The sequence below is a fragment of the Danio rerio genome, chromosome 5 (assembly GCF_052040795.2).
Source record: "Danio rerio strain M-AB ecotype USA chromosome 5, GRCz13ab, whole genome shotgun sequence".
Lineage (NCBI taxonomy): Eukaryota > Metazoa > Chordata > Actinopteri > Cypriniformes > Danionidae > Danio > Danio rerio.
Genome location: NC_141025.1, coordinates 51,790,822 through 51,805,668, shown reverse-complemented (window position 1 = coordinate 51,805,668; position 14,847 = coordinate 51,790,822).

Below are 14,847 nucleotides of genomic sequence, written 5' to 3'. Positions count from 1 at the left end.
CCAGGGGGCACCTTGGGGCCTCTACTGAAAGTCTAGGTAGAGAGGTGGACCCCTGGGTAGCTTGCTGGGGTCAGAGGCCTCTAGGTGGAGGGCCAAGGGGCTTCCTGGGGCCTCTACTGCAAGTCCAGGGAGAGAGGTGGACCCCTGGGTAGCTTGCTGGGGTCAGAGGCCTCTAGGTGGAGGGCCAAGGGGCACCCTGGGGCCTATACTGCAAGTCCAGGGAGAGAGGTGGACCCCTGGGTAGCTTGCTGGGGTCAGAGGCCTCTAGGTGGAGGGCCAAGGGGCACCCTGGGGCCTATACTGCAAGTCCAGGGAGAGAGGTGGACCCCTGGGTAGCTTGCTGGGGTCTGTAGCCCATAGGTGGAGGGTCAGGAGGTACCCTAGGGCCTCTACTGCAAGTCCAGGGAGAGAGGTGGACCCCTGGGTAGCTTGCTGGGGTCAGAGGCAAATAGGTGGAGGACCAGGGGGCACCCTAGGGTCTACACTGCAAGTCCAGGGAGAGAGGTGGACCCCTGGGTAGCTTCCTAAGGTCAGAGGCCCCTAGGTGGAGGGCCAGGGGGCACCCTGGGGCCTATCCTGCAAGTCCAGGGAGAGATGTGGACCCCTGGGTAGCTTGCTGGGGTACGAGGCCCCTAGGTGGAGGGCCAGGGGGCACCCTGGGGCCTCTACTGCAAGTCCAGGGAGAGAGGAGGACCCCTGGGTAGCTTGCTGGGGTCAGAGGCAACTAGGTGGAGGGACAGGGGTACACTGGGGCCTAGACTGCAAGTCCAGGGAGAGAGGTGGACCCCTGGGTAGCTTCCTGAGGTCAAAGGCCCCTAGGTGGAGGGCCAGGGGGCACCCTGGGGCCTATCCTGCAAGTCCAAGGAGAGAGGTGGACCCCTGGGTTGCTTGCTGGGGTACGAGGCCCCTAGTTGGAGGGCCAGGGGGCACCCTGGGGCCTCTACTGCAAGCCCAGGGAGAGAGGTGGACCCCTGGTTAGCTTGCTGGGGTCAGAGGCCCCTAAGTGGAGGGCCAGGGGGCACCCTAGGGCCTCTACTGCAAGACCAGGGAGAGAGGTGGACCCCTGGGTAGTTTGCTGGGGTCAGAGGCCCCTGGGCGGAGGGACAGGGGGCTTCCTGGGGCCTCTACTGCAAGTCCAGGGAGAAAGGTGGACCCCTGGGTAGCTTGCTAGGGTTAGAGGCCCCTAGGTGGAGGTCAAGGGGGCACCCTGGGGCCTTTACTGCAATCCCAGGGAGAGTTGTGGACCCTTGTGTAGCTTGCTGGGGTCAGAGGCCGCTTGGTGGAGGGTCAGGGGGCACCCTGGGGCCTATTCTGCAAGTCCAGGGAGAGAGGTGGACCTCTGGGTAGCTTGCTGGGGTCAGAGGCCCCTAGGTGGAGGGCCAGGGGGCACCCTGGGGCCTATCCTGCAAGTCCAGGGAGAGAGGTGGACCCCTGGGTAGCTTGCTGGGGTACGAGGCCCCTAGGTGGAGGGCCAGGGGGCACCCTGGGGCCTCTACTGCAAGTCCAGGGAGAGAGGTGGACCCCTGGGTAGCTTGCTGGGGTCAGAGGCCCCTAGGTGGAGGGCCAGGGGGCACCCTGGGGCCTCTACTGCAAGTCCAGGGAGAGAGGTGGACCCCTGGGTAGCTTGCTGGGGTCAGAGGCCCCTAGGTGGAGGGCCAGGGGGCACCCTGGGGCCTCTACTGCAAGTCCAGGGAAAGAGGTGGACCCCTGGGTAGCTTGCTGGGGTCAGAGGCCTCTAGGTGGAGGGCCAGGGGGCATCCTGGGGCCTCTACTGCAAGTCCAGGGAGAGAGGTGGACCCCTGGGTAGCTTGCTGGGGTCTGAAGCCCATAGGTGGAGGGCCAGGGGGTACCCTGGGGCCTATATTTCAAGTCCAGGGAGAGAGGTGGACCCTTGGGTAGCTTCCTAAGGTTAGAGGCCCCTAGGTGGAGGGCCAGAGGGCACCCTGGGGACTATCGTGCAAGTCCAGGGAGAGAGGTGGACCCCTGGGTAGCTTGCTGGGGTACAAGGCCTCTAGGTGGAGGGTCAGGGGGCACCCTGGGGCCTCTACTGCAAGGCCAGGGAGAGAGGTGGACCCCCTGGTAGCTTGCTTGGGTCAGAGACCCCTAGGTGGAGGGCCAGGGGGCAGCTTGGGGCCTCTACTGCAAGTCTAGGTAGAGAGGTGGACCCCTGGGTAGCTTGCTGGGGTCAGAGGCCTCTAGGTGGAGGGCCAAGGGGCTTCCTGGGGCCTCTACTGCAAGTCCAGGGAGAGAGGTGTACCCCTGGGTAGCTTGCTGGGGTCAGAGGCCTCTAGGTGGAGGGCCAAGGGGCACCCTGAGGCCTATACTGCAAGTCCAGGGAGAGAGGTGGACCCCTGGGTAGCTTGCTGGGGTCTGTAGCCCATAGGTGGAGGTCCAGGGGGTACCCTGGGGCCTATACTGCAAGTCCAGGGAGAGAGGTGGACCCCTGGGTACCTTCCTAATGTCAGAGGCCCCTAGGTGGAGGGCCAGGGGGCACCCTGGGGCCTCTACTGCAAGTCCAGGGAGAGAGGTGGACCCCTGGGTAGCTTCCTGGGGTCAGAGTCCCTTAGGAGGAGGGTCAGGAGGTACCCTAGGGCCTCTACTGCAAGTCCAGGGAGAGAGGTGGACCCCTGGGTAGCTTGCTGGGGTCAGAGGCAAATAGGTGGAGGACCAGGGGGCACCCTAGGGTCTACACTGCAAGTCCAGGGAGAGAGGTGGACCCCTGGGTAGCTTCCTAAGGCCAGAGGCCCCTAGGTGGAGGGCCAGGGGGCACCCTGGGGCCTATACTGCAAGTCCAGGGAGAGAGGTGGACCCCTGGGTAGCTTGCTGGGGTACGAGTCCCCTAGGTGGAGGGCCAGGGGGCACCCTGGGGCCTCTACTGCAAGTCCAGGGAGAGAGGTGGACCCCTGGGTAGCTTCCTGGGGTCAGAGTCCCCTAGGTGGAGGGTCAGGAGGTACCCTAGGGCCTGTACTGCAAGTCCAGGGAGAGAGGTGGACCCCTGGGTAGCTTGCTGGGGTCAGAGGCAAATAGGTGGAGGACCAGGGGGCACCCTAGGGTCTACACTGCAAGTCCAGGGAGAGAGGTGGACCCCTGGGTAGCTTCCTAAGGTCAGAGGCCCCTAGGTGGAGGGCCAGGGGGCACCCTGGGGCCTATCCTGCAAGTCCAGGGAGAGATGTGGACCCCTGGGTAGCTTGCTGGGGTACGAGGCCCCTAGGTGGAGGGCCAGGGGTACACTGGGGCCTAGACTGCAAGTCCAGGGAGAGAGGTGGACCCCTGGGTAGCTTCCTGAGGTCAAAGGCCCCTAGGTGGAGGGCCAGGGGGCACCCTGGGGCCTATCCTGCAAGTCCAAGGAGAGAGGTGGACCCCTGGGTTGCTTGCTGGGGTACGAGGCCCCTAGTTGGAGGGCCAGGGGGCACCCTGGGGCCTCTACTGCAAGCCCAGGGAGAGAGGTGGACCCCTGGTTAGCTTGCTGGGGTCAGAAGCCCCTTGGTCTATGGCCAGGGGGCACCCTGGGGCCTATACTGCAAGTCCAGGGAGAGAGGTGGACCCATGGGTAGCTTGCTGGGGTCAGAGGCCCCTAGGTGGAGGGCCAGGGGCTTCCTGGGGCCTCTACTGCAAGTCTAGGCAGAGAGGTGGACCCCTGGGTAGCTTGCTGGGGTCAGAGGCCCCTAGGTGGAGGGCCAGGGGGCACCCTGGGGCCTCTACTGCAAGTCCAGGGAAAGAGGTGGACCCCTGGGTAGCTTGCTGGGGTCTGAAGCCCATAGGTGGAGGGCCAGGGGGTACCCTGGGGCCTATACTTCAAGTCCAGGGAGAGAGGTGGACCCTTGGGTAGCTTCCTAAGGTTAGAGGCCCCTAGGTGGAGGGCCAGAGGGCACCCTGGGGACTATCGTGCAAGTCCAGGGAGAGAGGTGGACCCCTGGGTAGCTTGCTGGGGTACAAGGCCTCTAGGTGGAGGGCCAGGGGGCACCCTGGGGCCTATCTTGCAAGTCCAGGGAGTAAGGTGGACCCCTGAGTAGCTTGCTGGGGTACGAGGCCCCTAGGTGGAGGGCCAGGGGGCACCCTGGGGCCTCTACTGCAAGTCCAGGGAGAGAGGTGGACCCCTGGGTAGCTTGCTGGGGTCTGAAGCCCATAGGTGGAGGGCCAGGGGGCACCCTGGGGCCTCTACTGCAAGTCTAGGGAGAGAGGTGGACCCATGGGTAGCTAGCTGGGGTAAGAGGCCCCTAAGTGGAGGGCCAGGGGCTTCCTGGGGCCTCTACTGCAAGTCTAGGCAGAGAGGTGGACCCCTGGGTAGCTTGCTGGGGTCAGAGGCCCCTAGGTGGAGGGCCAGGGGGCACCCTGGGGCCTCTACTGCAAGTTCAGGGAAAGAGGTGGACCCCTGGGTAGCTTGCTGGGGTCAGAGGCCTCTAGGTGGAGGGCCAGGGGGCACCCTGGGGCCTCTACTGCAAGTCTAGGGAGAGAGGTGGACCCATGGGTAGCTAGCTGGTGTAAGAGGCCCCTAAGTGGAGGGCCAGGGGGCACCCTGGGGCCTCTACTGCAAGTCCAGGGATAGAGGTGGACCCCTGGGTAGCTTGCTGGGGTCTGAAGCCCATAGGTGGAGGGCCAGGGGGTACCCTGGGGCCTATACTTCAAGTCCAGGGAGAGAGGTGGACCCTTGGGTAGCTTCCTAAGGTTAGAGGCCCCTAGGTGGAGGGCCAGAGGGCACCCTGGGGACTATCGTGCAAGTCCAGGGAGAGAGGTGGACCCCTGGGTAGCTTGCTGGGGTACAAGGCCTCTAGGTGGAGGGCCAGGGGGCACCCTGGGGCCTATCTTGCAAGTCCAGGGAGTAAGGTGGACCCCTGAGTAGCTTGCTGGGGTACGAGGCCCCTAGGTGGAGGGCCAGGGGGCACCCTGGGGCCTCTACTGCAAGTCCAGGGAGAGAGGTGGACCCCTGGGTAGTTTGCTGGGGTCAGAGGCCCCTAGGCGGAGGGACAGGGGGCTTCCTGGGGCCTCTACTGCAAGTCCAGGGAGAAAGGTTGACCCCTGGGTAGCTTGCTAGGGTCAGAGGCCCCTAGGTGGAGGGCCAAGGGGGCACCCTGGGGCCTATCCTGCAAGTCCAGAGAGAGACGTGGACCCCTGGGTAGCTTGCTGGGGTACGAGTCCCCTAGGTGGAGGGCCAGGGGGCACCCTGGGGCCTCTACTGCAAGTCCAGGGAGAGAGGTGGACCCCTGGGTAGCTTCTTGGGGTCAGAGTCCCCTAGGTGGAGGGTCAGGAGGTACCCTAGGGCCTCTACTGCAAGTCCAGGGAGAGAGGTGGACCCTTGGGTAGCTTCCTAAGGTTAGAGGCCCATAGGTGGAGGGCCAGAGGGCACCCTGGGGACTATCGTGCAAGTCCAGGGAGAAAGGTGGACCCCTGGGTAGCTTGCTGGGGTACAAGGCCTCTAGGTGGAGGGCCAGGGGGCACCCTGGGGCCTATCTTGCAAGTCCAGGGAGTAAGGTGGACCCCTGAGTAGCTTGCTGGGGTACAAGGCCCCTAGGTGGAGGGCCAGGGGGCACCCTGGGGCCTCTACTGCAAGTCCAGCGAGAGAGGTGGACCCCTGGGTAGCTTGCTGGGGTCTGAAGCCCATAGGTGGAGGGCCAGGGGGCACCCTGGGGCCTCTACTGCAAGTCTAGGGAGAGAGGTGGACCCATGGGTAGCTAGCTGGGGTAAGAGGCCCCTAAGTGGAGGGCCAGGGGGCACCCTGGGGCCTCTACTGCAAGTCCAGGGAGAAAGGTGGACCCCTGGGTAGCTTGCTAGGGTCAGAGGCCCCTAGGTGGAGGTCAAGGGGGCACCCTGGGGCCTTTACTGCAATCCCAGGGAAAGTTGTGGACCCTTGTGTAGTTTGCTGGGGTCAGAGGCCCCTTGGTGGAGGGTCAGGGGGCACCCTGGGGCCTATTCTGCAAGTCCAGGGAGAGAGGTGGACCTCTGGGTAGCTTGCTGGGGTCAGAGGCCCCTAGGTGGAGGGCCAGGGGGCACCCTATGGCCTATCCTAAAAGTCCAGGGAGAGAGGTGGACCCCCTAGGTAGCTTGCTGGGGTACGAGGCCCCTAGGTGGAGGGCCAGGGGGCACCCTGGGGCCTCTACTGCAAGTCCAGGGAGAGAGGTGGACCCCTGGGTAGCTTGCTAGGGTCAGAGGCCCCTAGGTGGAGGGCCAGGGGGCACCCTGGGGCCTCTACTGCAAGCCCAGGGAGAGAGGTGGACGCCTGGTCAGCTTGCTGGGGTCGGAAGCCCCTTGGTCTATGGCCAGGGGGCACCCTGGGGCCTATACTGCAAGTCCAGTGAGAGAGGTGGACCCATGGGTAGCTTACTGGGGTCAGAGGCCCCTAGGTGGGGGGCCAGGGGCTTCCTGGGGCCTCTACTGCAAGTCCAGGGAGAGAGGTGGACCCCTGGGTAGCTTGCTGGTGTCAGAGGCAACTAGGTGGAGGGACAAGGGGTATCCTGGAGCATATACTGCAAGTCCAGGGAGAGAGGTGGACCCCTGGGTAGCTTCCTGAGGTCAAAGGCCCCTTGGTGGAGGGTCAGGGGGCACCCTGGGGCCTATTCTGCAAGTCCAGGGAGAGAGGTGGACCTCTGGGTAGCTTGCTGGGGTCAGAGGCCCCTAGGTGGAGGGCCAGGGGGCACCCTGGGGCCTATCCTGCAAGTTCAGGGAGAGAGGTGGACCCCTGGGTAGCTTGCTGGGGTACGAGTCCCCTAGGTGGAGGGCCAGGGGGCACCCTGGGGCCTCTACTGCTAGTCCAGGGAGAGAGGTGGACCCCTGGGTAGCTTCCTGGGGTCAGAGTCCCCTAGGTGGAGGCTCAGGAGGTACCCTAGGGCCTCTACTGCAAGTCCAGGGAGAGAGGTGGACCCCTGGGTAGCTTGCTGGGGTCAGAGGCAACTAGGTGGAGGGCCAGGGGGCACCCTAGGGTCTACACCGCAAGTCCAGGGAGAGAGGTGGACCCCTGGGTAGCTTCCTAAGGTCAGAGGCCCCTAGGTGGAGGGCCAGGGGGCACCCTGGGGCCTATCCTGCAAGTCCAGGGAGAGTTGTGGACCCCTGGGTAGCTTGCTGGTGTCTGTAGCCCATAGGTGGAGGGACAGGGGTACCCTGGGGCCTAGACTGCAAGTCCAGGGAGAGAGGTGAACCCCTGGGTAGCTTCCTGAGGTCAAAGGCCCCTAGGTGTAGGGCCAGGGGGCACCCTGGGGCCTATCCTGCAAGTCCAAGGAGAGAGGTGGACCGCTGGGTTGCTTGCTGGGGTACAAGGCCCATAGTTGGAGGGCCAGGGGGCACCCTGGGGACTCTACTGCAAGCCCAGGGAGAGAGGTGGACCCCTGGTTAGCTTGCTGGGGTCGGAAGCCCCTTGGTCTATGGCCAGGGGGCACCCTGGGGCCTATACTGCAAGTCCAGTGAGAGAGGTGGACCCATGGGAAGCTTACTGGGGTCAGAGGCCCCTAGGTGGGGGGCCAGGGGCCTTTCTGGGGCCTCTACTGCAAGTCCAGGGAGAGAGGTGGACCCCTGGGTAGCTTGCTGGTGTCAGAGGCAACTAGGTGGAGGGACAGGGGGTATCCTGGGGCCTATATCGCAAGTCCAGGGAGAGAGGTGGACCCCTGGGTAGCTTCCTGAGGTCAGAGGCCCCTAGGTGGAGGGCCAGGGCGCACCCTGGGGCCTATCCTGCAAGTCCAGGGAGAGAGGTGGACCCCTGGGTAGCTTGCTGGGGTACGAGGCTACCCTAGGTGGAGGGCCAGGGGGCACCCTGGGGCCTCTACTGCAAGTCCAGGGAGAGAGGAGGACCCCTGGGTAGCTTGCTGGGGTCAGAGGCAACTAGGTGGAGGGACAGGGGTACCCTGGGGCCTAGACTGCAAGTCCAGGGAGAGAGGTGAACCCCTGGGTAGCTTCCTAAGGTCAAAGGCCCCTAGGTGGAGGGCCAGGGGGCACCCTCGGGCCTATCCTGCAAGTCCAAGGAGAGAGGTGGACCGCTGGGTTGCTTGCTGGGGTACGAGGCCCATAGTTGGAGGGCCAGGGGGCACCCTGGGGCCTCTACTGCAAGCCCAGGGAGAGAGGTGGACGCCTGGTTAGCTTGCTGGGGTCGGAAGCCCCTTGGTCTATGGCCAGGGGGCACCCTGGGCCTATACTGCAAGTCCAGTGAGAGAGGTGGACCCATGGGTAGCTTACTGGGGTCAGAGGCCCCTAGGTGGGGGGCCAGGGAATTCCTGGGGCCTCTACTGCAAGTCCAGGGAGAGAGGTGGACCCCTGGGTAGCTTGCTGGTGTCAGAGGCAACTAGGTGGAGGGACAAGGGGTATCCTGGGGCATATACTGCAAGTCCAGGGAGAGAGGTGGACCCCTGGGTAGCTTCCTGAGGTCAAAGGCCCCTTGGTGGAGGGTCAGGGGGCACCCTGGGGCCTATTCTGCAAGTCCAGGGAGAGAGGTGGACCTCTGGGTAGCTTGCTGGGGTCAGAGGCCCCTAGGTGGAGGGCCAGGGGGCACCCTGGGGCCTATCCTGCAAGTTCAGGGAGAGAGGTGGACCCCTGGGTAGCTTGCTGGGGTACGAGTCCCCTAGGTGGAGGGCCAGAGGGCACCCTGGGGCCTCTACTGCTAGTCCAAGGAGAGAGGTGGACCCCTGGGTAGCTTCCTGGCGTCAGAGTCCCCTAGGTGGAGGGTCAGGAGGTACCCTAGGGCCTCTACTGCAAGTCCAGGGAGTGAGGTGGACCCCTGGGTAGCTTGCTGGGGTCAGAGGCAACTAGGTGGAGGGCCAGGGGGCACCCTAGGGTCTACACTGCAAGTCCAGGGAGAGAGGTGGACCCCTGGGTAGCTTCCTAAGGTCAGAGGCCCCTAGGTGGAGGGCCAGGGGGCACCCTGGGGCCTATCCTGCAAGTCCAGGGAGAGTTGTGGACCCCTGGGTAGCTTGCTGGGGTCTGTAGCCCATAGGTGGAGGGACAGGGGTACCCTGGGGCCTAGACTGCAAGTCCAGGGAGAGAGGTGAACCCCTGGGTAGCTTCCTGAGGTCAAAGGCCCCTAGGTGGAGGGCCAGGGGGCACCCTGGGGCCTATCCTGCAAGTCCAAGGAGAGAGGTGGACCGCTGGGTTGCTTGCTGGGGTACAAGGCCCATAGTTGGAGGGCCAGGGGGCACCCTGGGGCCTCTACTTCAAGCCCAGGGAGAGAGGTGGACCCCTGGTTAGCTTGCTGGGGTCGGAAGCCCCTTGGTCTATGGCCAGGGGGCACCCTGGGGCCTATACTGCAAGTCCAGTGAGAGAGGTGGACCCATGGGTAGCTTACTGGGGTCAGAGGCCCCTAGGTGGGGGGCCAGGGGCCTTTCTGGGGCCTCTACTGCAAGTCCAGGGAGAGAGGTGGACCCCTGCGTAGCTTGCTGGTGTCAGAGGCAACTAGGTGGAGGGACAGGGGGTATCCTGGGGCCTATACTGCAAGTCCAGGGAGAGAGGTGGACCCCTGGGTAGCTTCCTGAGGTCAGAGGCCCCTAGGTGGAGGGCCAGGGCGCACCCTGGGGCCTATCCTGCAAGTCCAGGGAGAGAGGTGGACCCCTGGGTAGCTTGCTGGGGTACGAGGCTACCCTAGGTGGAGGGCCAGGGGGCACCCTGGGGCCTCTACTGCAAGTCCAGGGAGAGAGGAGGACCCCTGGGTAGCTTGCTGGGGTCAGAGGCAACTAGGTGGAGGGACAGGGGTACCCTGGGGCCTAGACTGCAAGTCCAGGGAGAGAGGTGAACCCCTGGGTAGCTTCCTAAGGTCAAAGGCCCCTAGGTGGAGGGCCAGGGGGCACCCTCGGGCCTATCCTGCAAGTCCAAGGAGAGAGGTGGACCGCTGGGTTGCTTGCTGGGGTACGAGGCCCATAGTTGGAGGGCCAGGGGGCACCCTGGGGCCTCTACTGCAAGCCCAGGGAGAGAGGTGGACGCCTGGTTAGCTTGCTAGGGTCGGAAGCCCCTTGGTCTATGGCCAGGGGGCACCCTGGGGCCTATACTGCAAGTCCAGTGAGAGAGGTGGACCCATGGGTAGCTTACTGGGGTCAGAGGCCCCTAGGTGGGGGGCCAGGGGCTTCCTGGGGCCTTTACTGCAAGTCCAGGGAGAGAGGTGGACCCCTGGGTAGCTTGCTGGTGTCAGAGGCAACTAGGTGGAGGGACAAGGGGTATCCTGGGGCATATACTGCAAGTCCAGGGAGAGAGGTGGACCCCTGGGTAGCTTCCTGAGGTCAAAGGCCCCTTGGTGGAGGGTCAGGGGGCACCCTGGGGCCTATTCTGCAAGTCCAGGGAGAGAGGTGGACCTCTGGGTAGCTTGCTGGGGTCAGAGGCCCCTAGGTGGAGGGCCAGGGGGCACCCTGGGGCCTTTCCTGCAAGTTCAGGGAGAGAGGTGGACCCCTGGGTAGCTTGCTGGGGTACGAGGCCCATAGGTGGAGGGCCAGGGGGCACCCTGGGGCCTCTACTGCAAGTCCAGGGAGAGAGGTGGACCCCTGGGTAGCTTGCTGGGGTGAGAGGCCCCTAGGTGGAGGGCCAGGGGGCACCCTGGGGCCTCTACTGCAAGTCCAGGGAAAGAGGTGGACCCCTGGGTAGCTTGCTGGGGTCAGAGGCCTCTAGGTAAAGGGCCAGGGGGCACCCTGGGGCCTCTACTGCAAGTCTAGGGAGAGAGGTGGACCCATGGGTAGCTAGCTGGGGTAAGAGGCCCCTAAGTGGAGGGCCAGGGGGCACCCTGGGGCCTCTACTGCAAGTCAAGGGAGAGAGGTGGACCCCTGGGTAGCTTGCTGGGGTCTGAAGCCCATAGGTGGATGGCCAGGGGGTACCCTGGGGCCTATACTTCAAGTCCAGGCAGAGAGATGGACCCTTGGGTAGCTTCCTAAGGTTAGAGGCCCCTAGGTGGAGGGCCAGAGGGCACCCTGGGGACTATCGTGCAAGTCCAGGGAGAAAGGTGGACCCCTGGGTAGCTTGCTGGGGTACAAGGCCTCTAGGTGGAGGGCCAGGGGGCACCCTGGGGCCTATCTTGCAAGTCCAGGGAGTAAGGTGGACCCCTGAGTAGCTTGCTGGGGTACAAGGCCCCTAGGTGGAGGGCCAGGGGGCACCCTGGGGCCTCTACTGCAAGTCCAGGGAGAGAGGTGGACCCCTGGGTAGCTTGCTGGGGTCTGAAGCCCATAGGTGGAGGGCCAGGGGGCACCCTGGGGCCTCTACTGCAAGTCTAGGGAGAGAGGTGGACCCATGGGTAGCTAGCTGGGGTAAGAGGCCCCTAAGTGGAGGGCCAGGGGGCACCCTGGGGCCTCTACTGCAAGTCCAGGGAGAAAGGTGGACCCCTGGGTAGCTTGCTAGGGTCAGAGGCCCCTAGGTGGAGGTCAAGGGGGCACCCTGGGGCCTTTACTGCAATCCCAGGGAGAGTTGTGGACCCTTGTGTAGTTTGCTGGGGTCAGAGGCCCCTTGGTGGAGGGTCAGGGGGCACCCTGGGGCCTATTCTGCAAGTCCAGGGAGAGAGGTGGACCTCTGGGTAGCTTGCTGGGGTCAGAGGCCCCTAGGTGGAGGGCCAGGGGGCACCCTGGGGCCTATCCTAAAAGTCCAGGGAGAGAGGTGGACCCCTGGGTAGCTTGCTGGGGTACGAGGCCCCTAGGTGGAGGGCCAGGGGGCACCCTGGGGCCTCTACTGCAAGTCCAGGGAGAGAGGTGGACCCTTGGGTAGCTTCCTAAGGTTAGAGGCCCCTAGGTGGAGGGCCAGAGGGCACCCTGGGGACTATCGTGCAAGTCCAGGGAGAAAGGTGGACCCCTGGGTAGCTTGCTGGGGTACAAGGCCTCTAGGTGGAGGGACAGGGGGCACCCTGGGGCCTATCTTGCAAGTCCAGGGAGTAAGGTGGACCCCTGAGTAGCTTGCTGGGGTAAAAGGCCCCTAGGTGGAGGGCCAGGGGGCACCCTGGGGCCTCTACTGCAAGTCCAGGGAGAGAGGTGGACCCCTGGGTAGCTTGCTGGGTTCTGAAGCCCATAGGTGGAGGGCCAGGGGGCACCCTGGGGCCTCTACTGCAAGTCTAGGGAGAGAGGTGGACCCATGGGTAGCTAGCTGGGGTAAGAGGCCCCTAAGTGGAGGGCCAGGGGGCACCCTGGGGCCTCTACTGCAAGTCCAGGGAGAGAGGTGGACCCCTGGGTAGTTTGCTGGGGTCAGAGGCCCCTAGGCGGAGGGACAGGGGCTTCCTGGGGCCTCTACTGCAAGTCCAGGGAGAAAGGTGGACCCCTGGGTAGCTTGCTAGGGTCAGAGGCCCCTAGGTGGAGGTCAAGGGGGCACCCTGGGACCTTTACTGCAATCCCAGGGAGAGTTGTGGACCCTTGTGTTGCCTGCTGGGGTCAGAGGCCCCTTGGTGGAGGGTCAGGGGGCACCCTGGGGCCTATTCTGCAAGTCCAGGGAGAGAGGTGGACCTCTGGGTAGCTTGCTGGGGTCAGAGGCCCCTAGGTGGAGGGCCAGGGGGCACCCTGGGGCCTATCCTGCAAGTCAAGGGAGAGAGGTGGACCCCTGGGTAGCTTGCTGGGGTACGAGGCCCATAGGTGGAGGGCCAGGGGGCACCCTGGGGCCTCTACTGCAAGTCCAGGGAGAGAGGTGGACCCCTGGGTAGCTTGCTGGGGTCAGAGGCCCCTAGGTGGAGGGCCAGGGGCACCCTGGGGCCTAAACTGCAAGACCAGGGAAAGAGGTGGACCCCTGGGTAGCTTGCTGGGGTCAGAGGCCTCTAGGTGGAGGGCCAGGGTGCACCCTGGGGCCTCTACTGCAAGTCTAGGGAGAGAGGTGGACCCATGGGTAGCTAGCTGGGGTAAGAGGCCCCTAAGTGGAGGGCCAGGGGGCACCCTGGGGCCTCTACTGCAAGTCCAGGGAGAGAGGTGGACCCCTGGGTAGCTTGCTGGGGTCTGAAGCCCATAGGTGGAGGGCCAGGGGGTACCCTGGGGCCTATACTTCAAGTCCAGGGAGAGGGGTGGACCCTTGGGTAGCTTCCTAAGGTTAGAGGCTCCTAGGTGGAGGGCCAGAGGGCACCCTGGGGACTATCGTGCAAGTCCAGGGAGAGAGGTGGACCCCTGGGTAGCTTGCTGGGGTCTGTAGCCCATAGGTGGAGGGCCAGGGGGTACCATGGGGCCTATACTGCAAGTCCAGGGAGAGAGGTGGACCCCTGGGTAGCTTCCTAAGGTCAGAGGCCCCTATGTGGAGGGCCAGGGGGCACCCTGGGGCCTATCCTGCAAGACCAGGGAGAGAGGTGGACCCATGGGTAGCTTGCTGGGGCACGAGGCCCCTAGGTGGAGGGCCAGGGGGCACCCTGGGGCCTCTACTGCAAGTCCAGGGAGAGAGGTGGACCCCTGGGTAGCTTCCTAAGGTCAGAGGCCCCTAGGTGGAGGGCCAGGGGGCACCCTGGGGCCTATCCTGCAAGTCCAAGGAGAGAGGTGGACCCCTGGGTAGCTTGCTGGGGTACGAGTCCCCTAGGTGGAGGGCCAGGGGGCTCCCTGGGGCCTCTACTGCAAGCCCAGGGAGAGAGGTGGACCCCTGGGTAGCTTCCTGGGGTCAGAGTCCCCTAGGTGGAGGGTCAGGAGGTACCCTAGGGCCTCTACTGCAAGTCCAGGGAGAGAGGTGGACCCCTGGGTAGCTTGCTGGGGTCAGAGGCAACTAGGTGGAGGGCCAGGGGGCACCCTAGGGTCTACACTGCAAGTCCAGGGAGAGAGGTGGACCCCTGGGTAGCTTCCTAAGGTCAGAGGCCCCTAGGTGGAGGGCCAGGGGGCACCCTGGGGCCTATCCTGCAAGTCCAGGGAGAGAGGTGGACCCATGGGTAGCTTGCTGGGGCACGAGGCCCCTAGGTGGAGGGCCAGGGGGCACCCTGGGGCCTCTACTGCAAGTCCAGGGAGAGAGGTGGACCCCTGGGTAGTTTGCTGGGTTCAGAGGCCCCTAGGCGGAGGGACAGGGGGCTTCCTGGGGCCTCTACTGCAAGTCCAGGGAGAAAGGTGGACCCCTGGGTAGCTTGCTAGGGTCAGAGGCCCTTAGGTGGAGGTCAAGGGGGCACCCTGGGACCTTTACTGCAATCCCAGGGAGAGTTGTTGACCCTTGTGTAGCTTGCTGGGGTCAGAGGCCCCTTGGTGGAGGGTCAGGGGGCACCCTGGGGCCTATTCTGCAAGTCCAGGGAGAGAGGTGGACCTCTGGGTAGCTTGCTGGGGTCAGAGGCCCCTAGGTGGAGGGCCAGGGGGCACCCTGGTGCCTATCCTGCAAGTCCAGGGAGAGAGGTGGACCCTTGGGTAGCTTGCTGGGGTACGAGGCCCATAGGTGGAGGGCCAGGGGGCACCCTGGGGCCTCTACTGCAAGTCCAGGGAGAGAGGTGGACCCCTGGGTAGCTTGCTGGGGTCTGAAGCCCATAGGTGGAGGGCCAGGGGGCACCCTGGGGCCTCTACTGCAAGTCTAGGGAGAGAGGTGGACCCATGGGTAGCTAGCTGGGGTAAGAGGCCCCTAAGTGGAGGGCCAGGGGGCACCCTGGGGCCTCTACTGCAAGTCCAGGGAGAAAGGTGGACCCCTGGGTAGCTTGCTAGGGTCAGAGGCCCCTAGGTGGAGGTCAAGGGGGCACCCTGGGGCCTTTACTGCAATCCCAGGGAGAGTTGTGGACCCTTGTGTAGTTTGCTGGGGTCAGAGGCCCCTTGGTGGAGGGTCAGGGGGCACCCTGGGGCCTATTCTGCAAGTCCAGGGAGAGAGGTGGACCTCTGGGTAGCTTGCTGGGGTCAGAGGCCCCTAGGTGGAGGGCCAGGGGGCACCCTGGGGCCTATCCTAAAAGTCCAGGGAGAGAGGTGGACCCCTGGGTAGCTTGCTGGGGTACGAGGCCCCTAGGTGGAGGGCCAGGGGGCACCCTGGGGCCTCTACTGCAAGTCCAGGGAGAGA